Below are 15321 nucleotides of genomic sequence, written 5' to 3'. Positions count from 1 at the left end.
TCCAGGCAGTATTCTGGAAAATCTCCTCCGCACCCTATTATAGGAGAACTTGGCAGCTCATCTAGGGGAGGGAAATCTCTGATCTCAAACCTCCGCTGCCTTGCGGCTATACTCACTCATGGGAAAGGCTTCGAGAGAAAACCCTGAGGGAAAAATCCAAAGCTGGAATTCCTAAGGCAGTCCTATGTTTGTTTATTGTTTGAGATAAAGCATGGGATAGGCCTTCTCACCCCTTCATTGCGCCGCCCAGTAACCCCTGATTTGACCCCAGCCTAATAATGGGGCAATTGACAATGACTAATTAACCTATCACTCGGTATGTCTTTGGACTGTGGGAGGAAACCGTAGTACCCGGAGGAAACCCACACAGTCATGGGGAGAACGTGCAGACTCCTTACAGAAGGGAATTGAATCCGTGCCACTAATACGGTAAAGCGTAGTGCCAACTTGCAGCAAATTCAATGCTGACTGGCAGCTCCTGGGATGCTGCTGGTGCCAAACGGTATCGGTCTGTGCTGTTCCTTTGGATTCACCAGCTGCACAGAGAGGGGGAGCCTGTTCCACCGGTAACAGCTTGTTCTCCATGTCATATTGCCCTGGCTTGCATTATCATGCAGACAGTTAGGACACAATACCCATAGTCAACCCTGACCAGTGGAGGACCTCAAGCACAGACCTTGCTTCCGGCAGTGTGCAAGCCTAAGCCGTGTTTTTTTTTTCCTTATTTTGCACTAATTTCAGAATGCTAAAAAAAGAATTTATCCATTGTTTGAGGAGAACATGAGGTTGTGAATTTCAGGTACTTCTTGGAAATTTCAGAGTTGGAAGTCAGAAATTTTGTGCTACCTTCCCCTCTTCCACGTGGCATTTGATTGCATGACCATTAACTTTGTCCAGAAGTTAATGATAATTGTTTTCCTCTGGACTTCACAGACCAATATTTAAGCAGATGCTTAAGGCAGCATCCATCATTAAGGACCCCCACCACCCAGGATGTGCCCTCCTCTCATCACTGCCATCAAGGAGGAGGTACAGGAACTTGAAGGCATGCACTCAATGTTGTAGGAACAGCTTCCCCATCCGTCATCATATTTCTGAACAGTCCATAAACCCATGAACAATACCTCACTATTTTGTTCCCTTTTTGCACTTACTTTTTATTGTACATTTATTTATTTATTGGTGTACACCGTGGAATACTTCTTTGAGCTGTGCCAACCAGCAATCCCCTGATTTAATTCTAGCCTAGTCACGAGACAATCTACAATGACCAATTAACCTATGTCATTGGACTGTGGGAGGAAACTGGAGCACCCGGAGGAAACCTAATGGTCATGGGGAAGAATGTGCAGGCAGCGATGGGAATTGAACCCAGGTCGCCTGTACGGTAAAGCGTTGTGCTAACCACTACACAACCGTGCTGTCACTTTCTTATTGTGATTTGTAGTATTTTTATACACATTGTACTGCAGCACTGCTGCAAGACCACAGATTTCACAAGCTATATCAGAGATAATAAACCTGGTTCTTATTCTAACCCACTGCGTTCTGACAGCATCTTGAGTCTTTCTCCACATTCTAGCATCTGCAGTCTCTCTTGTCTCTAATAAATTACTTTGTTTTGGAATTAACTGCAATCTGCAAATTTATAACCAGTCCCTTGAGCGACTTGTAATATACAGGGATTAAGAAATGTGAACGGCAGGCATTTATGGAATATCTTTGGCCATCCAATTACCTCAGCTCATGAGTCAACCTTTAAGAAATGCTTGCCAGTCTGATAAATATTACCCTCACACATGTTACAGTACATGGTAGAAAACATGCCTGTGTTTTACAAGCTACAAAGGACATCCAGTACCCAAACTACTAAGAATAACGTTAACATGTGGTCAGAGAAAGTCTGGAACAGACAGTGCTTGGAGGATGAAGTTTCACAGCACAGCAAAAATTCTATCGTAAAAGTTTTATCGGAAGTAATTGACAGAAGTTATTGGAAATTCAGAAAGTTTCACTCGTTTAATCTTTTCCATTTGCAGAGTTTTGATTAATTCTCGTATTTATGTACGGAAGGGTGCCATACATTAAGACGTTCTTAGAACCAGCTCTGATCCACCACGGCCACGTATCCTTCCTGGGAACTTGGCTTCTCTGCCGTCCTGATATCAGATTCCTTCCTTTCCTGTCCTATCATCTATCACCTTCCAGCTGGCCTCCTTCCCCTCTCCCCTCTTTTTTACTCTGGTGTCTTCCTCCTTTCTTTCCATTCCTGAACCAGGGTCTCGGCCCGCAATGTCGCCTGTTTATTCATTTCCATTAACGCTGCTTGACCTGCTGAGTTCCTCCAGCATTTTGTGTGTTGTTGCTTTGGACTTTCAGCATCTGCAGGTTTTCTCATGTTTCTGATCTTTAATTGTTTTCTTTTAAACTCATATTTCACCATGAAATTAATAAAAGCTATCTCTTGATACATAGGTACTTCTGATGAGAGGTTAAATATATCCATTGCCCACTTTATTAGGTACACCTGCTTATTAATGCAAATATCTAATCAGCCAATCATGTGGCAGCAACTCAACACATAAAAGCATGCAGACACGGTCAAGAGGTTCAGTTGTTGTTCAGACCAAACATCAGAAAGGGGAAGAAATGTGATCTAAGTGACTTTGACCATGGAATGATTGTTGGTGCCAGACAGGGTGGTTTGAGTATCTCAGAAACTACTGATCTCTTGGGATTTTCACACAGAACAGTCTCTAGAGTTTACAGAGAGTGGTGTGAAAACAATACATGGGATGCAGTTCTGTTTTGCAGTAGCACCTTGTTAATGAGAGAGGTCAGAGGAGAATGGCCAGACTGGTTCAAGCTGACAGGAAGGTGACAGTAAATCAAATAGCCACATATTACAACAGTGGTGTGCAGACGAGTATCTCTGAACGCACAACATGTTGAACCTTGAAGTGGATGGGCTACAGCAGCAAAAGACCACAAACGTACACACGATGGCCACTTTATTAGATACAGGATGTACCTAATAAAGTGGCCACTGAGTGTAATGTTTAGTTTTTTGCTTCATTCCCAGTAGTTTTGCATTTGGATTCTGTAACACGATTTCAAAGTTCAAGGTACATTTATTATTAATGCATGTCTACCATACACACCCTTGAGATTCATCTTCTTGCTGGCAGCCACAAAACAAAGAAACACAATAGAATTCATGAAAAATCCCTGCACAGCAAGGACATCCAGTGTATGGAAAATAAAAAGAACAAACTGTTTGCAAACAATACACAGAAGGTGAACCGCAGAGTCCCTGAAAGTAAGCCGACAGCCACCTGCCCAGCTCAGCGCTGAAGTGAGTGCAGACAGCCCTTCCCTCCTGGTGCACACAGCAACAAGAGTGGCAGACGAGCCTGGATATTCAGGCTGCCAATTCTAATTGACCGTAACCACACTAAGTTGGTTGCATGATGTTCACGTGTGCAGCCTAGTTAAGAGGGATTTTTATGGTATCAGAGAAGTGTTCCAACAATTTGACCTGCTGAGCTCATAGCACACCAATGCACTCAGTCTCTACTATTTCCACAGACAACTACATAATGTGGAATTATCCAATACCCTTCTGAAAGCCATCATTAAAATCTGCTTTCACCCCTCCAGGCAGATGTTAGACATTCACCATCATCCTTATGTGCCATGTTGTATGACGTAGGTGATCATGGTCTATGTCCATGATTGTTCTTGGCAAATTTTTCTACAGAATTGCCTTCTTCTGGGCAGTGTCTTTACAAGACGGGTGACCCCAGCCATTATCAATACTCTTCAGAGATTGTCTGCCTGGCGTCAGTGGTCGCATAACCAAGGTTTGTGTTCTGCACCGGCTGCTCGTACGACCATCCACCACCTGCTCCCATGGCTTCATGTGACCCTGATTAGGGGCGGGAGGGGGCTAAGCTGTTGCTACACCTCGCCCAAGGGTGACCTGCAGGGTAGTGGAGGGAAGGAGTGCCTTACACCTCCTTAGGTGGAGACTTACCTGCACTCCACCACCCATGTCAGCTATTCTGAAATATCTTGATGAGGAAGCCAAGCCAGTTGCAGAGAGAGGTACAGAGGCCCAGGTTTTGAAGCCAGTTGATTATTACTGAGGGCATGATGGTTTTGAACACTGAGCCGTAATCAGTACACAGCAACCCAGCATAGGTATTGCTGTGGTCCATGGGGGAGTGGGGAGTCAGTGAGATTGCATCTGCTATAGATATATCGTGGCAGCAGGCATCCACCACTGAGGACCTTCAGCACCTGGGACATGCTCTCTTCTCATTACTACCCACAGGGAGGAGGCACAGGAGCCTGAAGACACAAACACTGTGTTTTAGGAACAACTTCTTCTCCTCCACTATCAGATTTATGAACAGTCCATGAACCCATGAACACTACCTCGCTATTTTACTCTTTTTTTGTACTATTTATGTTTTATATTTTTTAATACCTTTCTTATTGTAACTTATAGTAAGTTTTTTTATGCATTGCACTGTACTGCTGCTGCAAAACAACAAATTTCACGACACACAGTACTGCGCAAAAGTCTGAGGTGCATATACAGTGTACAGCTCAGGTGTCTAAGACTTTTGCACAGGTAGGGGTCTCAGGTTCTTACGGTCGCAAAACTTCAACTCAGACCTTTTGCCTCTACGGATGCTGCCTGACCTGCTCAGCTTTCCAGCGTTCTGCTTTTCATTCCAGATTCCAAGTCAAGTGAAGTCAAGTTTATTGTTATTTAACTACATACATGTATACCATCAAATGAGACAACTTCTCACCAGACCAGGGTGCAAAGCACAGTAGTACCCATAACACACAATAACTTTGGAAAGAAGAATAAAATCTACAAATGAATTATGCATAAATAAACAAAGTAATGTGCATAAATTAAATATCGTAGTGTAGGTACAGAACAGATTTACCAAAGACACTTTGAATGCAGTGCAGCAGGGAGTTCAGAAGCCTAATGGCCTGAGGGAAGAGGCTGTTTCCCATCCTGACCGTTCTTGTTTTTACGCATCGGAGTCTCCTGCCTGATGGTAGAAAGTCAAAGAGGATGCTGGATGGATGGGTGGGGTCCTTGATAATACTGAGGGCCCAGCGTACACAGGGCTCCTGATAAATGTCCCCTATGGATGGTCTTTTGGCCTGAGACATTGAACTCCTGCGTGGACACATAGTTCAGCGAGTACTTGAAATCTAAGAGTTACAATCAACAATATTGTAACTTGACATCCAAGATTTAAAAAAAAACACAAGCCAGGCAGTGTCTTACAATACTGCTCCACTTTTCTATTCAATAAACGTGCGCTCGACTAAACTCAGACTGAAACATGTTTTACTCATCACTGAGTCTGGCTCACAGTAAAATAAATGCCTTCCTTGCCGAATATTTCTATCAGCTATTTGGAAAATCTCAAACGTAACTCTGGGCGGACAACTGAATGAATGAACTTTTCTTAGCAAGTGATTTTTTTATTATTAATAAGCCTTGTGTTTACTGGGAAAAAGGTACATTTAAAGCATTGCACATCAGCTATAGACATGTAACAGATGGTTTTGCTCAAAACGATCAGAATTAATGGCCTTCCATACCCTTATAAATATTAGAAGCAGATGAGATCATTACCTATTAACTGTAATAAAGAAAACCTGCCTTATTTCAAACATGCATTAAAGCACACGAACAAAAGCTTGTGTGAACAATTTTCCAGTTTTGAACTTTAAAAGTTTAAGAAGACACATAATATTAAAACACTACTGTTGAGATATAGCTAACAAGGTCTACACTACAGTTTATTCAACAGGGCACGGATTAGAGGATTAGATATCTTCACTTCAAAGATTGGGACAATTTGCCTGATTTAATTTCTCAAAACATAACTAACAGTGGAACAAAAAAGACTGCATCGCACAGTGTTTGGTCAAATCATAAAACAAAGCATACTACATATCCAGAAAAATAAAGGCATCTCTCAAAACCACCGCGGCCTCCCCCCACCATCACAGCTGGGGTAACTTATGGCTTCTGTATTTGGTGAAAGCAATGTTGAAAACCATTAAAACATTGCTTGAGAATGTGAATATGCCATGGGAAGCTTGGGATGCAATCACAGGGGATACTGTGTAAGTGTGATGGACAGATATCCCTTCCGTCGCTGTGTTTAAAGGAAATTTCATTCCCCACAGACGCTGCCTGTCTCGCTGAGGATTTCCAACATTTTCAGATTTTGGAATTTAAAAAAGAAACACAAAAGTACCTCCATATTGCCTAAAAAAGAGCAAAGTTGTGAACATATTTGAGCTAAATTAGAATGCAATATAGAAAAATGAGAGATGATGAGTCAACTAGAAATGGCTTAGAATTTTAAAAAAGATTGTAGTATGTTCTTTGAAGCTTGGAGGTGTTACTGAGGCTATTCCTAAAATACTAAATATATTTTTCAATAAAATTTTAAAAAGTTAGAAATAGCCAATATGGAAGCAATTAGCCTGACTTAAAGGGTTAAAGAAAAGGCAATGAAAATTTACAAGGTCGAAGTGAAATTTCATTGAAGAAATGATTCATCGATTAACAATTTGACCAAAGACAGAGAGATAACAAAACTGATCTTCTTTATTTTGTCCCACACTCCAGATAACTGTATCAGAGTAAGTTAACCCCTTTCATACAGCTCGTAGCTCATAGTCTTGGGAAGAAAGGTCTCTGTCTGAAACATCAACTGTTTATTCCTTTCCATAGATGCTGCTCGACCTGCTGAGTTCCTCCAGCGTTGTGTGTGTGTGTGTGTGTGTGTGTGTTGCTCTGGATTTCCAGCATCTGCAGACTTTCTCATGTCAGCAGTTCATCTGCTACTTTTGGTACCGATGACCTGACCACTCTGAGATTCAAACATCCTGACTGATGTGGGTTTTATACAAGGACGAGCGAATAGCTTGGACTAATGAGGCGTAGATTACAGACGCCTACTCAGATAATATTTGACCAAAATATTCCAGCAATGTTTAGTGGTTATGGTGGGAAGCACAAGAGCAAAATGGTGCAGCAGTTAGTCATAGTCATAGAGTCATAGGATACTACACCACAGAAACAGACCCTTCAGCCCATCTAGTCCATGCCAAACTATTACCCTGCCTAGACTAGACCATAGAGCTTAATACCCCTCCCATCCATGTACTTAACCAAATGTCTCACATCCACCACTTCATCTGACACCTTTGACCTCTATTTCTAGTACCAACCTTGGTGGAAAAGGCCTGCTTGTATTTAGCCTATCTATACCTCTCATAATTTTACATACCTCTATTAATCTCCTAGGCTCCAGGACATAAAGTTCTAATTTATTCAACCTTTCCCTATAACTCAGGTCCTCAAGTCCCGGCAACATCCTCATGAAATTTCTCTGTACTCTTTCAATCTTAATGATATCTTGCCTGCAGACAGTTGACCAGAACTGCACACAATACACCAAATGTGGCCTCACCAGTGTCTTCTACAACTTCGACAAAACATCCCAGCGCCTGTATTCAGTATTCTGATTTATGAAGGCCAATCAGTCAAAAGCTTTCCTTATGACCCTGTCTACTTGCAACATCACTTTCAAGGAATTATGGATCTGTATTTCTAGATGCAATATTCATGTGGAGTTTGCACACTCCCCCTGAGGCTGTGTGGGTTTCCATTGGGGATGTGTGTATATCCACACTGATGTCTCTATTCATGTGCCTCTCTCTGTTTGTGTCCATGAGTCACATGGAGGGTTTGGACAGGCGGGGGCATTTTCCCCTCGTGCAGGAGGCTGAGGGGTGAGCTGACAGAGGTCTATCGGATCATGCAACATACAGACAGGAAGGAATGCACACTATCTTTTTCCCCAGAGTAGCAGAATCCAAAACTAAACAGCACAGGTTTACAGTGAGAGATGAAAAAGTTAAAGGGAACCTGAGGGACAACCTTTTCTCTCCGGTAGGTATACAGAACGAGCTCCTAGAGGATGTGGTAGAGTGTGTACAGCACCTTTGAAAGACATTTGGACAGGGTTGTGGATTGGACAGGTTTAGAGAGATACAAGCCAAACACAGGCAAATGGGACCAGTTCAGGTAGACAGCTTGGCTAGCATGGATGAGTCGGGCTGAAGGGCCTTTGTAATGCTGTATTACCATGACTCAATCTTAAAAACGTGCTGGTCAGTTAATGAAAGGACAGAAAATGAGTAGTATACCTCTCAGTGTAGAAGATGAGGAAGATGATGGGAGAGAGTTTGATTGATGGGACTGTTGGCAGAGATCGGATGATCTTAATGCAGTCTATGTCATCAGGAACCATGAATAATGAATCATCACTGAAAAATAATTGAAATTGGTTTATCATCATCACAAGATATTCATACAAATCAAATCAGTACACAGTGCATTGAGGTAGAACAGGATAATAACACAATGCAGAATAAAATATAAGCACCACACAAAATGCTGGAGGAACTCAGCAGATCAGGCAGCATCGATGGAGAGGAATAAACAATCAACATTTCAGACCAAGACCCTTCATCAGGACTAGAAATGAGATAGCCAGAGATACCTAGGTTGCCTCTCTCTGAGGAAGGACAACACTGCCAATGATTGTTCAAGGGGTGAAGCCAGAATAACAAGGTGGGAGGAGAAGGGGTACAATCCGGCAGGTGAGATCAGGTGAGGGGGCTGAAGTGAGAAGCTGGAAGGCAGTAGTTGAAAGAGGTAAAGGATGAAGAAGGAATCTGATATAAGAGTTCAGTGCACATGGAAGAAAGCAAAGGAAGAGGTGAACCTGTGAGAGATGATAGTTAGGTGAGGAGAAGAGAAGGGGTGAGAGGGGAATGGAAAAAGAGAAAAGGAAGAAGGGGAGAAATTACCAGAAGTTCGAGAAATTGATATTCATGCCATCAAGTTGGGGGCTCCTCCAACCTGAACTTGGCTTCATTATGACAGTAGAGGCAGTCACGGACAGACATGTTGAAATGGGAATGAGAAGTCAACTAAACATGGTGGCTACCAGGAGTTCCTGCCTTTTTGGGCAGTATAAAATAAAACAGCTACATGGCCAAAGTAGAATTCGCAGCTGATTATAACACTGGAGGACATGACCAGGTAAATGACAAACTAACCCCAATATACATCTCCAATTTATTAATTAAATGGAAAACAAAGAACTTATATCAATGACTGACACTGTATCAGTTAAAAAGCTGTTTCAGTTGCCAATCTGTGGAGACAAACCCACAGTTGGTGTGGGTTTACCTACAGAGATATCCAGGTTGTCTCTCGCTAAGGAAGGACATCACTGCCAGAGGTTGTTCAGCATTGCTGCACAAAGTCAGTGCCTTCCGCAAGGTGCAGGGGATCACGTGGGACTGTCCTGAAGATCAGCAGTGGAGTAGACCCTGGTGTAAAACTGGGAAGACATTGCACTCAGTAGACCCACCTGCTTAAGAAGGAGCTGTGATACATGAGAACAACCTTCCCTGTGCCGTGGAGAACAGAAAGCAGCTGCGAAGGGAGAGAATGAACAACCAAAAGACCAAACCATTAACCACTGATACCACTTACTTGTGCCCACACTGCAGCAGAATCTGTGGCTCCCGGATCAGCCTCTACAATCACCTGAGGACCCACCAACAGACAACCCCTTAGGAGAACTCCAGTGATCGCACTACCACTCAATACCAACCTGTCACTGAACTGATGCTTGAGGGAGTACTTGTGTAGAAAATGGCTTCCTTTCCTGCACCACAATGGCACCTTCTCATACACAGCAGTGGGTGAAACAATTCTGAAGTAAGAAATCTTATAGGCTGCTCTAAAGGCATGTGAAAAGTGATATACACAGTAGCGCAACACTACAGCGCCAGAGATTGGGACTCAATTCCCACTGCTATCTGTACATTCTCCCTGTGACCACGTGGGTTTCCTCCAGGTGCTCCGATTTCCTCCCACAGCCCAAAGACGTACAGATTAGGGTTAGTAAGTTGTGGGCATGCTATGTTGGCGTCAGAAGCACGGTGACGCTTGTGGGTTGATCCGAGCACATCCTCGGACTGTGTTGGTCGTTGACTCAAGTGATGCATTTCACTGTATGTGCCGATGTACATGCGACAAGTACAACTTACCTTTAAACTTTTCTCTTTAATTATTTTTAAGCAAACATATACTCAAAATTATCCAAGTACTTGCAAGGTTCTACTATCAGGCCTATGTTGACTGCTTCCAACAATCCTACAGTAGCAGAAACAACTGAACAGGAGACTTTCTGTAATCCATGTGGTTTCTTGTGGGTATAAAATGTTCTTCTTTGTTTAGTGTTAATAGGAGATAAAACTAGCTGGCAGAAGCTATCTTCCCATCACCATCGGCAGGAGGAGAGAGAAGCAGCGCACCGCACGTGCACAGCCCTCCGGTGAAAAATGATATTGTATCTGTTAAATAGGGACTGTGGACAATTCTGATTTGATGGAGATGAACGTGAAAGCACAGAGGAACATCGGGAAAAATTTCTGAAATGCTCGTTCGCTGCTGTCGTTTCTGCACGGTCAGGAATCTTTTGGAGGGAAGGCCTTAAAATCCCCGGCTTTGCCTGCTGTTGGCAACCGAGATGGAGGTCGAATTGTTTGGACAGAGATGGCGCTCAGTGCTCGGTGTCGGAGAGCTGATCAGAGCTCGAAGTTTTCAGAGTCGGGCTGTGGTCGGGTATGGCAGGGAGAGTTTTTCTTCCTTCTCCCATCTGCGTGAGATGTGGGACATTTGAGAGACTTTGAACTTTTTACTGTGCTCCTGGACTTCTTCATCAAGTTATGGTATTGTTGCACTGTTGTAACTATATGTTATAATTATGTGGTTTTGTTGGTTTTTTTCAGTCTTGGTCTGTCCTGTGTTTTGTGATATCGCACCGGAAGAAATATTGTATCATTTCTTAATGCATGCATTACTAAATGACAATAAAAGAGGACTGCGCATCTTCATAATCTAAAAAAAACCCTACTGTTTAGCTCACAGTCTTATACCTTTGGGTGTTCTGGTTTTCTCCCACATTCCAAAATACATACTGTTAATGTTAGTAAGTTGTGGGCACGCTATGTTGGCACCACTTGCGGGCTGCCACCAGAACATCCTCACTGATTTGGTGCAAATGACACATTTCAGTAAGTTTCAATGTACGTGGAACAAATAAAGTTAATCTTTATCTGTAACTGATTTTTTAAAAAAATATTCATTTACAGGATGTAGGCATCGCCAGCTAAGCCGGCATTTATTGCCCATCCCTAGCTGCCCTTGAGAAGGTGGTGTTGAGCTGCCTTCTTGAACCGCTGCAGTCCCTGAGGTGTAGGCACACCCATGGTGCTGGTAGGGAGGAAGTTCCATGATCTTAACCCAGCGACAATGAGGGAATGGCGACGTGTTTCCAAGTCAGGATGGTGAGTGATATGGAGGGGAATTTCCAGGTGGTAGTGTTCTCATCCTTCTGGATGGTAGTGTTTGTGGGACTGGAAGGTGCTGTCTTAGGAACTTCGGTGTGTTATTGCAGTGCATCTTGTAGATAGTACACACTGTTGTAAATGTTGGTGGAGGGACAGGATGCTTGTGGAAGTGGTACCAATCAAGTTGGCTGCCTCGTACTGGATGGTGTCAGAGAGTGGTGAATCTGTGGAATTCTCTGCCACAGGAAACAGTTGAGGCCAGTTCATTGGCTATATTTAAGAGGGAGTTAGATATGGCCCTTGTGGCTACGGGGATCAGGGGGTATGGAGGGAAGGCTGGGGCGGGGTTCTGAGTTGGATGATCAGCCATGATCATAATAAATGGCGGTGCAGGCTCAAAGGGCCGAATGGCCTACTCCTGCACCTATTTTCTATGTTTCTATGTTTTTTCCTGAGTGTTGATGGAGCTGAACTCATCCAGGCGAATGGTGAGTATTCCATTACACTCCTGACCTGAGCCTTGTAAATGGTGGACAGGCTTTGGGGAGTCAGGAGGTGAGTTACATGCCACAGGATTCCTAACCTTTGACCTCCAACCACTACAACCATCTTCCTTTGTGTTAGGTATGATTCTAACCAGCAGAGAGGTTTTCCCCGAATTCCCACTGACTCCATTTTAGCTAGGGCACCTTGATGCCATACTCGGTGGAGGTAAGAGGAGGGAAAGAGAGGGGAATTGTATAAGCAGCAATGGGAAACATAGGAACAGTCCTGGTTATCAGAACTTGGTTTGAGAATTCTGTACATCTTTTGTCTATTGCAAAACCAAACAGACTGCTTTGCAATCTGGGCCAATTTTTGATCAGTAACAATGCATATCCTGATGTGACCCCCTCCATCCAGACCATGCTTTCTTATATCTACTGCCATCGGACAGGAGGTTCAGGGGCCTGATGGGTGTTGAGTAGTAACTGTTCCTGAACATCAGGTACAACCATCACATTCCTGCACCAGTGCGGATAACTTCACTCACCTCAACTCTGAACTGACTCCACAACCCACAGACTCATTTTCAAGGTCTCTATGACTCGTGTTCTCAGCATTTATTTACTTACTAATTCCTTCACAATTTGTCTTCTTTTGCACTTTGGTTGTTTGTCAAAGTTACGTATAACTTTTCTTAACTTCTACTGTATTTATCTTCCTGTTAATGCCTGCAAGAAAATTAATTTCAAGGTAGTGTATGGTGACATACGTGGTTTGACAATAAATTTGATAACTAAAATGGCCTGATAAGAGTCGCGATGTAATGATGCAGCTTTATAAAACTCTGGTTAGGCCACACTTGGAGTACTGTGTCCAGTTCTGGTCACCTCACTATAGGAAGGATGTGGAAGCATTGGAAAGGGTGCAGAGGAGATTTACCAGGATGCTGCCTGGTTTAGAGAGTATGCATTATGACCAGAGATTAAGGGAGCTAGGGCTTTACTCTTTGGAGAGGAGGAGGATGACAGGAGACATGATAGAGGTGTACAAGATATTAAGAGGAATAGATAGAGTGGATAGCCAGTGCCTCTTCCCCAGGGCACCACTGCTCAAGACAAGAGGACATGGCTTTAAGGTAAGGGGTGGGAAGTTCAAGGGGGATATTAGAGGAAGGTTTTTTACTCAGAGAGTGGTTGGTGCGTGCAATACACTGCCTGAGTCAGTGGTGGAGGCAGATACACTAGTGAAACTTAAGAGACTACTAGACAGGTACATGGAGGAATTTAAGTTGGTGGGTTATATGAGAGGCAGGGTTTGAGGGTCGGCACAACATTGTGGGCCAAAGGGCCTGTAATGTGCTGTACTATTCTACGTTCTGTTTGTTTCTGTGCTATACTGTTCTTTGACTTTGTTAACTAAAATTTATATTTGTGTTGAGTAAACTCAAGATAAGCTCCATCCGTCTGAAAAAGTGGGATCTCCCAGTGGCCACCCATTTTAATTCCACTTCCCAATTCCATTCCGACATGTCAGTCCATGGCTCCTCTACTGTTGCAATGAGACCACACTCAGGTTGGAGGAGCAACACCTTATATTCCGTCTGGGTGGCCTCCGACCTGATGGCATGAACATCGATTTCTTGAACTTCCAGTAATGCCCTCTTCTCTATTCCCCATCCCCCTTTCCCTCTCTCACCTTATCTCCTTGCCTGCCGATCGCCTTCCTCTGGTGCTCCTCTCCCTTTTTCTTTCTTCCATGGCCTTCTGACCTCTCCTATTAAATTCCAGTCCTGTATCTCTTTCACTGATCAAACTCCCAACTCTTTACTTCACCCCTCCCCCAACTCCCCAACTCCTCATCTTTCTTTTTCTCCAGTCCTGCTGAAGGTTCTCGGCCCGAAACGTCGACTGTACGAGACGCTGCCTAGCCTGCTGAGTTCACCAGCATTTTGTGTCTGTTACTTGGATTTCCAGCATCTGCAGATTTCCTCTTGTTTTTGTCAAGGTAAGTTCCCACTTGTTAAGATTAACTAAAAGCTATCCACAATGGACCACTCCATAGATTGTAATGGTTTGAGTTAAGAACAGACATACTGGATTTGCTTAGCGCTCACTCAACTGTGCAACTAGCTGGTTAACCTTGTCTCTTGAGATAAAACAACTATCTAAGAAGCAATATCATTTTTAACCATGCAGGAAGAAGAACCCTGACTGGTGACATCATGGTCAGTTCGAATGCACTGGAAGGTAGGACTTTACAGAGTGGCGGACTCACTGGCATATCCCTCTGTACCAGACAAATATCCAGAGGAGGCACTGCCTCGGGAAAGCAATATCTATCAGAATGGAGGATTGTCCATGTGTGTGTGTGTGTGTGTGGGTGGGAGGGAGGAAACTCACAGGGTCACGGGAAGAGTGTATAAACTCCTTACAGACAGCAACTAGAATCAAACCCATATTACTGGTCGCTGCCACTGTAAAAGTGTAAAAGTGTTACACACTATGCTGTTGTTATTTCTATTGGGCAGTACGGTAGGGTAGTAGTTAGCACAACGCAGTACAGTGGTTATGCGAATGAGAAGAACTACGTCCATTCTGAAGTATGAAATGTGATGGCCTAACACACATATTAAACTTGGCGTACAAGACTTTGATTGGGTCCTACATTTACTTACTAACCTCAACAGCAGGACCATGTAAATGACCATAAAGTGTATTCAAAGCTCAAACATGCCTGATACACTTCACTTTTCTATTCTTCTGTGATGCACGATGGTGTGGTGGTTAGCACGATGCGAATCCGGTTCAATTCCCGGCACTGTCTGTAAGGTGTTTGTGCGTTCTCCTCATGACTGTGTGGGTTTTCTCCGGGTACGCCGGTTTCCTTCCCCAGTCCAAAGATGCACTGGTTGGTAGGTTAATTGGTCATTGTAAATTGTCTCATAATTAGGCTAGGGTTAAATCAGTGGGCTGCTGGACAGCATGGCCTGAAAGGCCAGAAGGGTCTATGCCATGCTATACCTCAACAAATAAACAAACTTTATGTTTAATTACTTGTTTCTTCTCACATAAATTCCACAACAGCAAACTTCTAATCCATGTTTCAAATCTTTTGGAAGTGATTTTGCCTGAGGTGCCATAACACGGTGGTATACTGCACAAGAAAAAGCACATTTTACCGAGCTCTTCCGAGGATAGCTGCTCCCCCCTCCCCCAAAACCAGTCATTTGTTAGGGTGCCCAAGCAACTGTTTATTGGAGTATAACAAATTTTTAAAAAATTCTACATAAAGTATCACATTTTTTCAAGATGTTGTCAGAACTGGAGGACCCAAGTTACAGGG

This window comes from Mobula hypostoma, chromosome 21, assembly GCF_963921235.1.
Source record: "Mobula hypostoma chromosome 21, sMobHyp1.1, whole genome shotgun sequence".
Classification (NCBI taxonomy): domain Eukaryota; kingdom Metazoa; phylum Chordata; class Chondrichthyes; order Myliobatiformes; family Myliobatidae; genus Mobula; species Mobula hypostoma.
This window is presented reverse-complemented; position numbering follows the sequence as displayed.